Source organism: Puntigrus tetrazona, chromosome 20, assembly GCF_018831695.1.
Source record: "Puntigrus tetrazona isolate hp1 chromosome 20, ASM1883169v1, whole genome shotgun sequence".
Lineage (NCBI taxonomy): Eukaryota > Metazoa > Chordata > Actinopteri > Cypriniformes > Cyprinidae > Puntigrus > Puntigrus tetrazona.
Window position 1 is genome coordinate 7,408,242 of NC_056718.1, and position 15,191 is coordinate 7,423,432.

General features: G+C 39.8%; 1 pseudogene; it reads right to left on the bottom strand.

Annotated features, from left to right (window-relative positions):
* Nucleotides 1-4,089: 4,089 nt before the first annotated feature.
* On the bottom strand, nt 4,090-13,665 carry LOC122324875 (annotated as a pseudogene).
* Nucleotides 13,666-15,191: the final 1,526 nt, after the last annotated feature.

The window sequence follows — 15,191 nt, forward strand, 5'->3', positions numbered from 1 at the left end:
ATCCCCTTCAGGGCTGGTGCATGAAGAAACATTTTATGAAGCAATCAATTACAAAATCTGTCTGAAAGGTTTCTATGCGTTATGTGTTTCAGGGCTTTTGTGCACAAGTTTTCATGGTGGATTTTCTGTGTTGCACTCTGCCATACTTACAAACACACACAGTGCCTGTCAGCAGTGTTATGTAAGAAACTGTCAGGCTTCTTAATCCTTATGCTGATGTTAGTGTCTCAGTGTGTCTGTGGGTTTCTTTCTGACAGTTTTTTTTTACAGCTTCCTCCCTGCTCAAAACCAACATACAGATTCAATAATGCATAAGAAAAATGAAGATCGTTCGTTTAAACTCCTCAACCGTTTACACTGTAACTATAACAAGAACATCTCAATTTAAAAAGGATAACAGAGTGAAATTATATCTTAAGTAACACTTTCAGAACAATATTTTAAGCCGAAAAGAACATTGAGAGCCAATCAGAATCCGTCCTTGTTTAAAGAGCTCGAGCATTTAAAGTGACAGACGACAGAAACCCCGCCCAAATGTTTAGAAGAAAGAAGGCTATACCTACACTACAGCTAGTGACAGAGATGCTGCGTTTCTTTGTGCTTCCAAAAGAGCACACAACTAGAAATCAGAGGTTATTTTACAACAGTGTTCCAGAACAGTTCAACACAGATATCAGAGTGTTTTCAGCACACTTAAAGAGGACTATTTTCTGAACCTGGGAGCAGCTATGCTAGCGGTGCACACAGACAACAGACAACTATAACTCTGCAAGGACAGTCTGGCGCTTCTGACTCACAACCTTTAAGTGAGTTACTTTTTCTTATTAAAATAATCTGCTACTTACTATTCAAACGCGAGTTTTAAGCAGTGAATGGTAGTGAAGCTGTCGCTTCTTGTTTTTTCGATCACGGATGCAGACGTGGTGATATGTTTACGAGGAGCGATGCAATGCCACACGAAAAAATACAGTACTAAGTCATGATAATCAGTAGGTCTCCACTGGATGCAACTAATGTTTTTTTGGTTTGATAATATAGCGCTATGACTTGCGTAAAATTGCTGCCAAATGCTTGCTGTATTCGGCCAATCACATCGCACTGGATAGCTGGCCAATCAGAGCACACGCTTTTTACGACAATGAGCTTTGTACAGATCGACCGTGTTTCTTAGAGGTGTGCTCTGATTGACTGTGTTTCTTAGAGGCTTAGAGGTGAAACCGTAATTAACAGTACGTCGCCTTCTGGAGATGGGGCGGGAATATGCAGCTCATTTGCATTTAAAGTGATACACACCAAAACGGCTCTTTTTTTTTAGACAAGCCCCCAAAATTATCTCGCTATTTTCCAGACCCTTTAATAAATGATCTGTAGGGTATTTTGAGCTTAAACTTCACAAACATTCTGGGCACATCCAAGATCGATAAAAAAAGGGCATAAAAAGCAATAGTTCACCCAAAAAATTAAAACTTTTTTCTTCCGTTATCACAAAAGAAATTATACTGAGGAATGTTGGTAACCAAACACTATTAAGTCCCATTGACTTCAATAGTCAAAAGTATTTGAGCGGTATTTTTTCGCAATTTCGTTATTAAGTCTCAAATGAGTGTATACAGATACAGACATAAAGGAATTTGATGTCAGATTTCGAGGACTGCATCTGTATCTCTTTTATCTTTATACATTTTGTAGCTGGATGTTGTCAGTTTTGCAACAGAAAGTTTCAGAAACACTGATCTGATATCAGACAGGAGGGGGAAGTCATTTACCACAGAAACAGCTGTTAAAGGTTACCATGATCTTATTACTTGTGCATCAATTTCAACGATAAATGTTGCAGATCTCGCCTAGATGCGATGTCGAGATCATGCAACGTCTACTAGCCAAAAACTGCCATCTGTATGCAAAAACTAGATGCAGCACTCCTAATAATAAAGTCAAATCCATAAAGTGCTCCGTTAAAAAAAGGCCTTTCAGCAAATAGAAAAGGCACTGCAAGAAACACTGACGCGATCTGCAACACGCTTGGTGTATTATGTGACAAAAATGTTTTTTTGGTTTTTCACGTTTCTCGCATGCGCAGCGAACCACTTATTTCCTCTTTGTGACATTTTTAAAAGTGCTAATATGGATGACCTCAAAGCAAACACAAACAGACAAAAAGAGGCCAGTAGGTTTCAAATGTGTAACACTACTTTTCTATACACTGAGTTAGGGCTGGACAGTATCTCAAAAATATCTCAAAATTAAAAGATGATTAGTCCCTTCCTTTGCGAATACAGTGTTTACTGGTAAATTACAGATCATGTGTGAACTTAAATTATAAGTAAGTTGTTACATTACCAGTAATATGAGTTCAGAAGACGACCAACTCTGGGTCAATCGTAACATTCAGAGGACGCATCTACTCCATGCTGTTTATGGAAGTGAAAAAGTCGTCTAATATGATTTCTCTGGAATACAAAAAGTTGCATAAATGTGACACATCAACAAAACACTGACTGTTTTTGTTATTAGGATTGATTTCAATGGAGAAACACATCCCTAACATGGTAGATATACATTTTTTCAGCTTTTAGTATTTTCTTCAATAGAGATTTACACCTTACAAAAAATCAGCCTAGTTATTGTAGAGTGAGTGCTTCTATATCTTAAGTCATCTTTTTTGTGTCAAAATATACAAAAGAAAAACTATTAGAAAAAGACATTTTAACCTCTTAAGACCCAAGAAAAAAGTTTTAGGATGAATGCAACGTGTACTGAAAAAAAGTGTAACAATGGAAGAATAATTGACAAGATATTCATATTATAGAACACTGAAATAGAATTTCTATCCCTATTCATTTTCTTTCAAAATGCGTAAGAAACATGCTTTAAGGACTTATTAGGAAATAATAGGTCCTGTTTTGTGACAGAAAGTCCTATTTTGGTTTGAAACCCCATAACATTTTCCTCAGATGCCGATTCATGACACACAATTTAAAAAAATGTGTTTAAATCATAACTACAAAACATTATATATTATATAGTGTTGCAAAATTAATTATCTTGGTTATGGTAAAAAAAGTCCAATCACTTGGCATTTCTGAAAAGCCTGATAAAAGTGCTCTTTACAGGATATCCAGACTTAAAACCGACACGTAGAGAAATTCACTAAAATATAATTCTCATATGTGGTTAATGTTCTTGATTTTGAAATTTAATGTAATACCATGCCTCCTGATTAAAAAAAAAAAAAGCTGTGGTCTGAACATGCAGGCATTGTTTGGTGTAATCTGATAGTGTTTTGGGTTCAGTGTTGTTGGGCGGTAAATCCTGCTCTCCTCTTACTGCCACGGCACCAGTCCTTCCTCATTTTTCACGTGAAATATTGATACACCTAATTTAACTCCAGTCCAGGGGCAGCTCAGATGTCAAAACGCGCGAGTCTGGAGAGTGACGATCTCTTCTGCGTCTTGGGTGGGCGGTGCTTAAGACTAGGAGCTTTGCATTATGCAGGTCAAGTGTGAAGAAAAATCACCTATATATGCATAAATATCTGAAGCCGAGAGAACCGAGGTGTAAAACAACACTTCTAGAGGAGCCGGTTGACTGGGTTATTAAATGTTTGATGGCTTCGACTCAACAGGAAGCTGTAATTTAGCTGGAACACAGGTGGTCTAGCGCCGTCACTGATCTATCTGAGCTCAAGCAGGATTGGCGAGATGTGAAAAAGAGCTGAGAAGATCTTACCTTAAAGAAATAGTTGACCCAAAAATATAAATTGTCATTTCCTCGCCCTCGAGTTCCACACCTGTATGAACGTCTCTGTTCTGCAAAACACAATGAAGATGGGGTGTTCCGGGTCACCATTGACTTCCATAGTACGAAAAAAAATACTTTGCAATGGTGACCCAAAACAGCCTGTTTACAAACTTTGTTCTGCCGAACAAAAAAGAAATATACTCTGGAAAAAAAAGAAAAAAAAAAAGAAATTCATACAGGCCTGGAACTACTCGAGGGCGAGGAAACCGTGACAGAATTTATATTTTTGGGCGAGCTGTACCTTTAACGGACGCACGACGGTTTGAGAAGCAACAACAGAACAGGGGGTAGTCGTAAAGTACATGGTCACTTTATTCGAAGAAAATATTAAAACAGTAGCATGTACAACTTGGAATGAATGCAAACTGAAGAGTGGAGTGCAAACTCCTGCAGCAGAAGCGGCGCAGGGGAGAGTTCACTGAAACAGAGGACAGAAAAGTGAAGGCTCAGCCACACTCCTCCAAACATCCCTCCATCATCTCCATCCCGGTGAGAGACGGCCGTCCAAAGAAAAGAAAGTCATTAAAACAAACTAAACAATAGACAAAAACTAAAATAAATAACTCAAAAAAAAAAAAACCTAAATCATGCCAAACATTTTCTACTTTTTGTTGTTTTTGATTTTTTTTTTCTTGTTTTTGATTTTTACTTTTTATCCCCCACAACACATTAAAGCCCCATTCCACTAGAAGCTTGATCTTACAAGCTTTCTTTCTACTTGTGGTTCCTCTTAAATTACAAAACCCGGCGTTACAACACTTCAGTAGACTCAGCACGCTCTGATTGGCTGGAGAATGAGCTCCGGGCTCAAGCTGCATGCATGAAGAACAGAAAAAACGAGAGAACAAAAGGAGGATGGCCAGCCCAAACATTATCAAGAGCAGATGGAACTTAAGGAGTTCACCAAATGCTGTTTGTCTTCAGTTCGAAGGTAGTTACAGGTTATTTTTCTCGAATAACTGATGCTAGACTGATCTTTGGGGACAGGGTCACTAACCATTTCATGCAGATATTTGACTTTTTCCATTATTTTCTGTGTGGACAGAAGGATACTTTATTTTAACATTCAATTATTTTTAAACAGAAACATTATGAATAAATAAACATTTTTTTTTCCCAAGAGGTAAGTAAAACATTTGACTGATTTTTTTCTTCTCTTCTAAGAGGGCACGGCAGGAGGAGGCGGTTTCACTTTGCGGTCATCATCTGTACAAACTCTGAGAAGAGAGAAGAAGGAGAGAAAATGAGATTAGGCGCTGGCTTCTGGCCGAATGCCACGCTGTGCAGCCGGCTGCTAAATTGTTCAATGGTTTATTAATTTTTTTAATCAAGAGGTGAAGGCAGAATTCGCACGGTAATTAGCGTCCCGTTTCCGAATGCCTTTCATATGCGTCTAATCAAGAGGCTCCGTTTTCAGCCAAACAAAAAGGAGCCTTTTACATGTGCTCTCTACAAATATAGTGCATTCTGGGAAATGTGAGGCTTTTTGATGCCGATAAGACACCATCTAATGGAATTTAAGACTCATTCAGTCCAGCAAAAATGATTGTGTTGTTTATGTTTAAATCTCTATGTGATATATTTGTAGGTGTATTATAGTTGAGTGCCTGAGATAAAAATATGATTCAAACGGAGACAAAGTGGTCACTGAAAAGTCTGCAGCTCACCTTCATAGTTCACCTGACCGTCGCCGTCGATGTCGGCTTCTCTGATCATCTCATCAACCTCTTCATCTGTCAGCTTCTAGCCGAGGTTTGTCATGACGTGACGCAGCTCTGCAGCACTGATGTAGCCATTGCCATCCTGAAGAGAAAAACTCAATGTGAGCCACAAAAAGGGCGGGAAAAATTGTTGACTCTGTTTTGCCCGTAACAGACAGCCAAGTGAAGTACGAACCTTATCAAATACCCGAAAAGCCTCGCGAATCTCTTCCTCACTGTCTGTGTCCTTCATTTTCCTGGCCATCATCGTCAAGAACTCTGGGAAATCGATGGTTCCGTTTCCTAAGAAAATGAGAAGTGAGGTTTTATTGGAAACGGAAGTACGGACAGAAACATTGACCTCAGGTGCCCTCAAATAAACCAGTTCTATGTTAGATGAACAAAATGAAAAAAAAAAAAAAAAAAATTACATATCACAGCTGTGACTTTAAATCTTAAAATTGTGAGAAAAACAACATGACCATTTCTTACAATGTTTTTTTTTTTCCTAATAATTATAACTTTAATTTAGACTTTATATAAAACTTTACTTCAACTTTTTATTTTCAACTAAGGCAGAAAAGACTTTCAAAAATAGGGCAAATTAGCATCAGGCTCTAAATCGCATAAAAGCGCGAACAGGAGTGAAGAGTTCTGCCACTGATCTACTGACAATGAACCAATGAATAAACACAGGTGCAGTTGATCCGCTGAGAGAGTTCTCGTGAACACATTCAACAGTTTGCAGACGCTGGAGATTACGCTTTATAAAGATTCAATTGCACACATTTTTTTTACCCAAATGCCTTGCTTCATTTCAAAATGGATGCACTTTTTTGGGCTTTAAAAATCTCAAAAGCCATTTACCTTCCTTAAAAAAAATACATTTTTTTATACCTCTGACTGTACTCTGAAAGAAGAAAGTCATATGCACCCAAGAAGGCTTAAGGGTGATTAAATCATGGGGTAACCAATGTAGTTCACCCAAAAATAAACATTCTGTTATTAATTGCTCTCCCTCATATTGTTCCAAACCTGTTAGACCTTTGTTCCTCTTTTGAACGTGAATGAAGATATTTTTGATGGAATCTCTCTGAACAGCTCTCTGACTGTACAAAGACAGCAAGGATGCTAAGGATGCTATCAAGTTTTGGAAACTTAGCAAGGACATTGTTAAAATTATCCATGAAACATCAGTGGTTGAATTGTAATTTTAGCTATACTTTTTGTGCACAAAGAAATCAAAATAACAACTTTATTCTCCTTTGTAAAATTACTTTTGAACCACATGGATTTTTTTATTGATGTTTTGTTCACCTTCATAAAAGATGATTATTTTATTGATCGTTTCCTTGCTATCTTTCTATGGAGAGTCAGAGAGCTCTTTGAAATTAGTGTAAAATATCTTAATTTGTGCTCCGAAGATGAACAAAGGTCTTCATGAGAAACAAAATGAAGGCTTGACAGAACTAATGACAGAATTCACAGGTTTTTTTTGGTGAGCTATCCCTTGAAGATATGCTTTTGATATTTTTCCAAGGGTGTTGCTTTTAAAAATACCAGTAAATTGACGCAGAAAACCTAGCCACCTTGCTTGATTAATTTTAATCTCCTCCCATAAATTTGGCGTCTGAAAAGGAAACCATTTTGCATTAGTAAATCTGGCCCAAAGTGTACTTAAAGTGTAGCAAAAGATCTTCATCTCAGGGTCATTCGTGGGGAAGCGCAGACGTCCCCAGGACACTCACAGTTTACCAACGAGCCATCAAAGGGAAGAGGTGGGGATTCACAAGGAGAGATAAAAAAAACATGTGACTCACTCTGGATTAGCAGGGGATGATAGTCCTCGAGGGACAGCGGTGAAAAATAAAAGCCGAGAGGGTGACTGTGATATAAGAGACACGGCTAGATCCCTACAGCTGGCACAGACTAGCCGCAGCTGACCATGAAAGAGCTAAACCACGTTTAACGTTCGCAGAGGTCAGAAATGGGTCAAACGTGCGGTAATAAAGACCAGGCTGGATTACCAACTGGATGTGTGGAGCCACTGGTCTAGGATTAGCCAGTATAAAGGACACTGATCTTTGACTCTGGGTTGAAAGCTACGGTCCTATGAGTTGGAGCAGATGGTGATTTAATGGTGTGTGGTGTAATATAGTAACAACCCGAAAGCAGAACTCCTATTCATTGAACAACGAGCCGCATTCCTAGCGTGGCAGATAAAAACGCTAGACCTTTGATCGCTACAGGATGTTGAGTCATATTAGCGCAGTCTTTCACAGGTACCTAAGGGAAGCACAATTCATTACTAGAAGCACCACTCAGCAACACGCAATTGTGCTGAAATCAGCCATTTCCAGGTCACTTCCAGTGTCGATTCTCAAAATAATTCCTCCCCGGTTTCCCGGCAACCGAGTTCGATAAGTGTGTGGGAACGGGATGACGAACGCAAAGAGTGGATTATGCAATTACTTTTATTTTCCACTACTCGCATTATTGCCGTCTGACCTAGATCGCGTCACGGCAGGAGAGAGGCAGGCTGCATCCCACAGGCCTATCGATTGGCTGATCGAAGAAGACCGACAGGACGGCTCGCAATCTGTCAGGCTTCAGGAGTCTAGCGGCCCCCCGATCCTCCCACACCATCTCTGCTCGTGGAGTGGCTGTCTGTCTGTCTGTGTGAGGTGTCTGAGACAGGAGGCTGATTGGAGAGTTTTCTGGTGTCACTCTTTACTGAGAGAGTGCTGAGCGAGTAGATAGTCGCACCATTGGACGCTGTTATGTCACAGCGACGAGTGGATGAGATTAATGGTCTCACAGACAGCCTGTACTTACTCCAATGACAGGAGTGTGGAGAAAAAAACTGCACTGAAAGAACTGAAAACGCGTCTTTTTTTAACAGGCTCTATAAATTGAAGTTGAAGGGTGTCATTTTTCACGAGACTTGCTATGCCAGTTGAAACGCTGAAGCAACTGGTTAAATGGAAAAGAAACAACGTGCATAAAGAAAATGTTTTACAAAAAGTTTAAAACGTCAACTTCAAGAAAACCTTTAGTCTAATGGCTCTAATCTAATCTAATGAAATGTCATGTGGTGTAACCATCAAATAACAAAAAGTTATATTTCCAAATGTAATTATTATTTTAAAATAAAAAAGTTTAGTTTAGTAATTCTTACACAGCATAAATTAATTCATACATAAAGATTTTGTAGTGTTGCACCACATGACAAATGACATTTTTCAACCTAAACCAACCTTGACTTGATCTAAATGGGTCGTATTATCTGGATGCAGTCGAAGGTCTGCAGGTGTCCTCTCTATATGATTTTCTACATGTTTTTGCAGGCTTGTTATATATTTTATCTATAGATAAATATTAATAAGGTGTTTTATTTATACATTTATGTTTTAAGAAAAAAAAAAAAAAAAAAAAAAGATCGAAGATCTTGTCAATCTACATTTTCTTCATTATAATACAAGATGCATCATCCTAAGATTTTTTTACTTGACGTTTTCTAAATTGCTCCGATAATCGTCTCTTTAAATAAATCAAGAGTTCTGGATTGTAAATGAGCATTGCGTCCCTCACCCAATAATTATTAAATAAGCCATTCGTAGAGTGATTTTCTGAACAAACATTCACCGTTTGTCTGAGCAATCTGACATAACACTGGCTCATCCCATATTACGAGCTCGTGGGGAGTGGTCCTTTAAGATGTTTTGTTTAAATTTCGAAAGCAGCAGGTGATCAATTTCATTCAACTGTGATTTATTGTTACTTTCAAAGCCACTCACCATCAGCGTCCACCTCATTGATCATGTCCTGCAGCTCTGCCTCTGTGGGGTTCTTGACCCAGCGACCGCATCACTGTGCCCAGCTCTTTGGTCGTGATGGTGCCGTCCCCATCCTTGTCGAATAAGGAGAAAGCCTCCTTGAACTCTGAGATAAGGAAAGGGCGGTAGCTGTATTTAGTGTCTGCTTTAAAATACACAAATCAAAGTGATCTGGTTACATGCATGCGCTCTCACCTGCAATCTGCTCCTCTGTTAACTGGTCGGCCTAGGAATCAAAAAGAAAAAGAAACGCTGATCAATAAGTAGACACAGGCAAAAAAAAAAAAAAAAAAAAAAAGTATTTAAAAACAAATAATAATAATAAGGTAATGCATCTCAATACACCAAGAAGAGTCTGGTCAGTTGCCATTATTTAAAAACACACACACACACACAGAGATAATGCGACACTTATAGCACAAGAAATAATGGTTCATTATTAAAATCAATTGTTCCATTGAGAACTTAAGATCTATGGAGCCTCTCTACATTACGGTTTTCTTCAAAGTGAGAAGAAAAAAAAAGGCTTCACACAAAGAAAAAAAATATTGTTCGGAAGCACCATTTTTGGTTTGCCAAAGAACATTTCAGTGAGCAGTTCTTAAAATAACCATTTTAATACAATTTTTTTTCTTTTCTACTACAAAAGCACCTTCTGTGCATCTGAAAGGTTCTACACCCTTACAAACAAAAGGTTTTATTAAGCGGGGGTTTATGTTTTGCAGCGACGCCATAAAAAGACCATTTTTGGTTCCTCAATGAACCCGAGTATTAAAAGAACCATTTTTTCCTTTAAAAATTTGAAAAACTCTTTTGACGCATCCGAAAGGTGCCATGGCCGTTAAAGCTTCTTCGATGCCAATAAAGAACCTTTACTTTCAAGAGTAAGCACATTTTGTGTTTAAGTTTCATGTGACATCCAAACAAAAACACTTTAGCTCCCGCAGCGGCATCAGATTACAGGACACTGACCAACAACCCTATCCTTTGGTTAACAGCGAGGAGAGAAAAGCCTGTTGTATGAGTCTCAAGAGCTTGCTAAAGTGGATGAGAGCTGCTAGGAAAACAAATAACCCACATTATGAAGGGGAGGAGCGGGGCTAATGGGCCAAAGACAGAGGAACACGCAACCATCCCTTCAATCACGCTAATTGTTCTATTTCCTTTCTGCATTAAGCAGCCACGCTCACAAGCTGTAACATATAGCATTGAGCTGAGAGCCTTTCTAATGCCAACAGCTCCAGCAGTTGAGTCACGGGTTTGTTGGAGAAGTGGGTCTTCCCGCTGCCAGCTGTATGGCTCATTTCATTCCTCATTCATGCCCATGTGCCCGGCCGCCCCCCTCCCGGAGCTCATCCTGGGGGATGGGGCGCTGCAGCAGAGGAACGGACGCAGCTGCTCTGGGACTCCCCGACGGAGACCGTCTCAAACGCTTCTCTTTTATAACGGCCAATAAATGGAAAGCAGCGGTTGTAGGTCGATAAATGTGCGCGCGTGCGCATTTAAGCGGGTGCTCTGGGACGCGACAATTCCCGAAACGTTCAACAACATTCCTGAACCTGTTCGTCGTAAATCAGACCTGCGGTTAATAGACAGACAGGAGAGAGCTGATAGTGCTTTCTGGTAGCTGCCGGGGCAGTTGTCTTGATGATCTTTGAATACTGTTTGTCATAAACTGATATATCGCCCAGGCTAATATTCTGCAAATATTTGGCGTGTTTTATCAGTCGTGCCTATAAGCTGTGTGCTTAACAGAAGTGCTGCAATTCATACTTCATCTTCAAACACTGGTCACCATTTACAGTTTGTCAAAACTGCCGTCTGTAATTTTCATAGCCATATCAGATTTATAATTAAATACAATGTTTATTCCAGTTTCACATTAATTATATCCATGTATACCAATTTAGCGCAAATTACAAGTTGTATTAATTTCTCATAATGTTCAGTTTGTCAGAATTGTCGTTTATAATTTCTGTATTTGATATTTTTAACTGCATATAATGTTTATTTCAATTTAAAATCTAAAGGTTTTTTTTTTTTTTGTCAAATTAGTTGTAATTTTTATACCTAAACATATCAATAATTGAATCCGATTTTTAATTTTAATATCCTATTTAAATACTATACACCCACCCAATTCAAACAATTAAATTTCATGTGCATCTTTTTCACTTTCTGCCAAAAAAAAAAAAAAATTGTCTGTACGTTTCACGGATTCACATTTTTACACGCAATTTAGTGACAGCTACACTTAAAATAATGAGCCATTTCAATAATTAATGATGTACTACGCATATAAATTTAGCAAATACCCAACATTTAAATTTTCCATAATCCTCAGATTATGCCAGTATTCGCTGCATCGTTCGTAAAAGAAAAACGTAAAACAAATACTGCAACTCAACTTTTAAAACACGGGCTAATTAAACATTTTCAGCATCAAATTTCCTAATTGCTGCACCTCCAATAGCAGCACATTGAGCATTTACATAAACTCGACCCACAACCCCGAGCAGCAGTGTGAACGGTTCCTCCTCTAAAAGATCTCTAGAGCTCCACGGGCTGCAGAAAGCGCAGGAGCGAGTCCCTCCAGCTGTACTTACTGTGCAGGGACACTGCTGTCACCCATCTGCGGCGAGATGCGTTCGTCTGCAGCGCTTTTAAAAATGTTCAGGCAAATGAATGTAGGTCAGTATACACAGCATAATCCTCAAGAGTCCCAACACATAAAGCACGAGTTTCAGGGAACATTACATCATAACTTCACCCGGGACAGCTGTCTCCTAACAGATGCCGTTCCTCGCGATCAGAACGAACAGAGACCCAATACAGAGATCTGTGACAATAAGACAAACCCACACGCCCGAAAGCCCAGGGGAAAACGTTACTGCTCACGGCGCAGAGGACTGACGGAGACATAAAAACGGACACGGTCTATGAAATGAACAGAGAGGCAGCGGAGCTCAGAGGACAGCTTAGAAGAATGGTATGAAAAAGATTATTTCATTGTGAGCAATTTCTGAGTTCTAGACGATGCACAAGTGAAAAAAAAATAATAAAAATCATCTAAGATGTTAAAGATGCACAATTAGTGATTTCCGGGTCCTCCAGGGAAGCTAAAAAAAAAAAAAAAAAAAAAAAAAAACACTCCAACAGGTTTTGGTTCACTAGGACGGACCAGAGATACATCACACACACACACACACACACACACACACACACACACACACACACACACACACACACACACACACAATGCTTCTTCTCAGATTGAACAAACAAAACAAAACAAAAAAAGCCAGATGACAGACATTTCACAACGACACACCTTTTATTTGCATAAGCTACAGTGCCTACAGACTAAACACAGGAAACGGTGTTACCATAAGCCTACACCCTTTCGGTCCACGAACGTTGTGGTTTGGTTAAAATACAACCGCCTGTCATCAGGGAGGCCTTATGAAGCGGTTTTAGATGGGAAGCGCCGGCCCTGCTGCTGTAATTCGGTCTTCGGAGGGGGTTTAAAGGCAGGCACATCCTCTACATCCTCATCTCACACACATCTACGATCACCGTCTTCCCTTCCCATCCGTCACATCTCGCCAATATTAGCGTTTGAACGCCGTGGCGCTCCACCGAGCCCCAGATATCGGCACAGGCTGTCCGCCTAATTAAAATATCGCGAGTACAGGGTTTGATGCGGGGTCACGTCGATTGTTTTAATCGTATAGTAAAATATAGAGAAAAAACAATAACATGGGAGGTGCTCCGCATCGTTTGATGTGTGTAACCCGTATGTTAGATAAAGGATGTAAGAATTGCGCAGTTGAGGGTTCGGGCTTCACTCTTGACCGTTGCGTCGCTAAACTACAGCAGGCAACTCACGAAAGCGCGACGTTTGGAAACATGCGCGTCGTCGAAGCAGATTTCTGCGATAAGTTTAACGCGCGCGCAAACCGTTACGCTTACGTCGAAAGCACATTTCTAGGTGAACGGGGCTTATTTGACGCGAGCGGACCGGTCGGGGTTGCGTTTGGAGGAGCAACGCGTGAAATAAAGAGGTACGTACCATGGTCGTAGGGACTGAAGCGCGGTAATCTCCAGACTAGGCTAAACGCTGGTCTCTCCGGGATGAACGCACACTGGAGCGGCTCCGGCTGTGGGGGACTCGGCGAGAAGCGCACGTGTATTCATCCGCCGCTCACTTCCTGACTCGGCGCGTGCGGCGCGGCCCTCGGCCAATCAGACGCGCCGTTAGAGCGCGCGCGGCCGAAGCACACCGATGCAGTAAACAGCGTGGTTGTGTCTTGCCGAAATATTTTAGCGTTGATGGATTGATGCAAGTCTGTGCCAGACGATATCCTCAGCGTGTCCTGGAGCCTGCTTCAGAGAAGCTATGTGAATTAAAGCTGGTTGACGGATTAAATTAATTATGCCTTGTCCGGTCTGAGGTGCATAATAATTTTTTTAATTAATTTTGTAACCAAGAGGAGGAGCAGCAATTTCCACACTGAAAAAATGGTTCATGTTTCATAATGCCCCGTGTTTAAGGACATTAATAACTGCTGATGCTGCTTTTTAATTGCTCGGTGTGATCAGTTCATTGCCAGAGATAATAAATAAAATATTTATCATATAAATAATCAATTGTCCAGAAGAAGTCCGTAGAACCTAACTATTAGATTATTCATGTAAAAACAATGGCCTGTGTTTGTGCGTGTATTAGAATTCCGCATATTTTATTAAGTTAGTCAATGCCATTATTAGGTGATTATTAAATGAATACTACCCCTCCTAGTGCTTTTATGAAGAGCCGGCTCTTCGTGAACTCGGTGATACGTGGCACTAGTTTCTCTCGGCGGAAGCATAGGCGTGGATTTCCCTCCGCTTGAGAATTCAAGGCGTCGGTTTGTTACGGAGCAGCTGATTGGTCGACGCGGACCTGCAATATTATACACAATGTTAAGGGGGGCATTATTGGCCGCCCTGGACCTGCAATGCACCAGGCAACGGTATATAATAGAAACCCTATCAAGGTGCTTATAATAAAACTTAAAAAAAAAAAAAAAAAAAAGAGTCAAGTCATTGAATTATAATATGTTAGTATTTGGCTACATTTACTTGTGTTGTACCACACTGCAGTGCATTCTCTATAAAGAAAAGGTTTTACCCACAGACAATGTTCAGCACTTTCTATTGGCTAATGTATAAGCCATGAACAAATCACCTGTGGGCCACCGCTCAACATGTTTAAATATAGAGCATTTTTATTATTACCGTTGTTCTTTATGACATATATGTTCTATAATATAATTGCACACAAAAACACACAATTTAATAATTACATCATTTTATATTTAATTCATATATAATCTCTTATTTATAATAATTTTAAAATAATTATATCTTGATTTCTATCTCCATATTCTTTTTTCTTTTTTTTTTTTTATTGTTCTATGTGCTGCACGGTAACTTCACTACCTCCCGCTCATTGTTATTTAATTTAAGCAAGTGTCGGTTTACGGTAATTAAACAGTTTTAGTTAAGATGTTATTTGATCACAGCTGTCCCCGAGATCCAGGACTTGTTTCTAACCCGCCATGGCCTTGCGTTACCTCCCTTAACAACGGTCAAACATGACACCTAGTGTCCTTAAGTGTGGAAGCTCGCAGACGGAGCGGCCTCTTCTTTTACTCACCTGTGTAATGAGTCTCATACGAGGCCTGCAACGAAGAAGCTTAGCCTCAGCGACACCGTCAAGTGGTCCGCATGCAGCTTTTCGGTGATTGCTGAATGTGCATTGATGTGCATGCGCTGACTGATTTAAGGAGAGTGCAGCACGGGTCCTGTG